General features: G+C 45.0%; 1 non-coding gene across 1 annotated transcript; it reads right to left on the bottom strand.

Moving 5' to 3' along the window:
* Positions 1–2,471: 2,471 nt before the first annotated feature.
* On the bottom strand, positions 2,472–2,582 carry LOC128898308 (U6 spliceosomal RNA). The gene has a single exon (XR_008462803.1). It is a non-coding gene; the product is annotated as a U6 spliceosomal RNA (small nuclear RNA).
* Positions 2,583–2,849: the final 267 nt, after the last annotated feature.

Raw genomic sequence — 2,849 nt, 5'->3', positions numbered from 1 at the left:
TAACTAGGCCTGCCTAATGTTTGGAAGCTGAAGGATATGAAATGCAGTTTCAATAGCAAAGACTTTTCACAGAATCACAGCATCACCAAGGTTGAAAGAGACCTCAAAGATCATCACATCCAACCTGTCACCATAGACCTCATGACTATTAGGCCATAGCACCAAGTGCCACATCCAATCCCCTCTTGAACACCTCCAGGGATGGTGACTCCACCACCTCCCCGGGCAGCACATTCCAATGGCTAACAACTCTCTCAGTGAAGAACTTTCTCCTCACCTCCAGCCTAAACTTCCCCTGGTGCAGCTTGAGACTGTGTCCTCTTGTTCTGGTGCTGGTTGCCTGGGAGAATAGACCAACCCCCTCCTGGCTACAACCACCCTTCAGGTAGCTGTAGACAGCAAGAAGGTCTCCCCTGCATTCTAAAAAGGGTTGTTGGAGCTTCCTGAGTCCCTGCTATGAACCTAGGAACCAGAGCCTGAGAGCTGTGGGGAAAGATGTGGAAGCTGTAGGGTTCACAGCCAGAGGAGGTTTGCATGTGAGTGCTGCCTGGAATGGCAGCATAGGAGAGCCCTAGCAGATGCCAAATGACTTGGTGGTGTCTTTGCTACTGTTGTAGGGATGAATCAGACAAACTCTACCTTCCACTCAATCACATAACCATCCTATTTCATTCTTTCCAAATATTGTTTTGTATTTTCAGAACTTCAAGGTCATCTGGGCTGATACCACATTTTAAAGCACAACATTTCCCACCAGCTGCACATTTTGCTGCCTTACAGGCAGGTTGGTTGGGGTTTTTTTTCCCCCCTGTATCATTTCATCTCCACGCCCCCAACTGATGACATAGAAACACAGTAATTCCCATCCTGCGAACAGTGGACTGCCACAAATGCACATCCACTGCGCAGCAAACTCTCTGTATTGTGCAGCATGCTTGCTTAGTGGGCTGCAATATCTCTAAGGTCGCTGGGGAGTTCCTCATTTAGCTCAATATTTATTGAAATAGGCCCTGAGATATCTTCTTATCTGAAAATGGTGAGAATACATTGTGTTGATAACAGTGTTATCAAGGGGGGCTAGTAATAATGCAGCTCCCCGTAGAAAAAAGTGAGGTTCTTTTATTCTTACCAGGTCTGCTTTAATGAGTTTACTCTTTGTTACCTGACCAGTAGGTACTAGAGGGCTTATTTAACAGAGACCATTATCATCACTTGCTTAAATAAGAGATTCATTTGCCTTTTTGTGCATATCTAATCACTGCAACGTTGTAGAAACAGATTCAGCCTGGTGAAAAGCCAATCCATGGCGTGATATAAACAGGCTAGAAGAACACCCTTCCTCTTGCTTCAGTTTTGCTGATAGTTTATTAAAGAACCACTCAGATTAGGGATGTGGTTTACTGGCAATAGCTTAGCAAATAGTGGTTGGATTGTGAGCTCTATGTGAGCGCTTGGGCTTGACGAGCTCAAAGGTCTCCTCCAACCTCAATAGTTCTGTGACTGATTCTGTGATCCTATGAAATGATATTTTCTTTACATTGTGACTATCAAGGCAACACATGCTTGCCCTGAATTTAGCTTGTATGTTGTTTTAATTTTATTACACTAATTCCTTTCTTTTTTAATAGCTATAAAACATGTGAAGCCCTCTTGTGGCCAAAGCATCTTCCGTGCTCTATGAAATCGTCAAAACCTCTGTGGCCTGGTAGATGAAGTGCCTGAAAAGACACCTAGAGAGCACTGAATGTCAATTTGCTTTGTTAGCATATGTCATGTCAGCTCTCTTTCAGTTCTCACAGCAATTCAGCCCATTTAAGTTTTCCTTTACATCTTTCTTAATTCACTGTTTGTAGCTAAACCATTCATGAAGTCCTGACGTCGTGGCTAGACACAAACATGGCACAGAGCTCCTGAGCACGAGCCCTATGAGGAGAGGCTGAGGGAGCTGGGATTGTTTAGCCTGGAGAAGAGGAGGCTCAGGGGAAACCTCATTGCTCTCTACAACTACCTGAGGCAAGGTTGTAGCCAGGAGGGAGTTGGTCTCTTCTCCCAGGCAACCAGCACCAGAACAAGAGGACACAGTCTCAAGCTGCACCAGGGGAGGTTTAGGCTGGATGTTAGGAAGAAGTTCTTCACAGAAAGAGTTATTGGCCATTGGAATGTGCTGCCCAGGGAGGTGGTGGAGTTGCCATCACTGGAGTTGCTTAGGAAGAGATTGGATGGGGTGCTTGGTGCCATGGTTTTGTTGATTAGATGGTATTGAGTGATAGGTTGGTCTTGATGATCTCAAAGGTCTTTTCCAACCTGGTTTATTCTATTCTATTCTATTCTATTCTATTCTATTCTATTCTATTCTATTCTAATGCCTGACCACTTTCAATAAAAACGGTTTTCCTAATATCCAACCTAAATCTCCCCTGGGGCAACCTGAAGCCTTTTCCTCTTGTCCTATCCAGTATCACAGTATCACTAAGGTTGGAAGAGACCTCGAGGATCATCGAGTCCAACCTGAAATTCAAGGGGCCATGCTAATCTTCTCTGTATAGTTCCAATTTTAGTATATGTGCTGCCGAAGCAAGCACTTCCCCGAGACCTTGTTACTAGGGAGAAAAGACCAACCCCACCTCTCTCCATCCTCATTTCAGTGAGTTGTAAAGAGCCAGAAGGTCTTCCTCCAGCCTCCTTTTCTCCAGACCAAACAACCCCAGTTCCCTCAGCTGCTCCTCCTAAAACCTGTTCCCCAGACCCTTCATCAGCTTCATTGCCCTTCTCTGGACCCAATCAAGCACCTCAATGTTTCTTGGAGTGAGAGCCCCAAAACTGATCAAATTTGGAGGCAAAAGAGACTA

Source organism: Dryobates pubescens, chromosome 21 (genome assembly GCF_014839835.1).
Source record: "Dryobates pubescens isolate bDryPub1 chromosome 21, bDryPub1.pri, whole genome shotgun sequence".
NCBI classification, from domain to species: domain Eukaryota; kingdom Metazoa; phylum Chordata; class Aves; order Piciformes; family Picidae; genus Dryobates; species Dryobates pubescens.
Note: the sequence above shows the minus strand (reverse complement) of the source record. Positions and strands in the feature narration are given on the sequence as shown.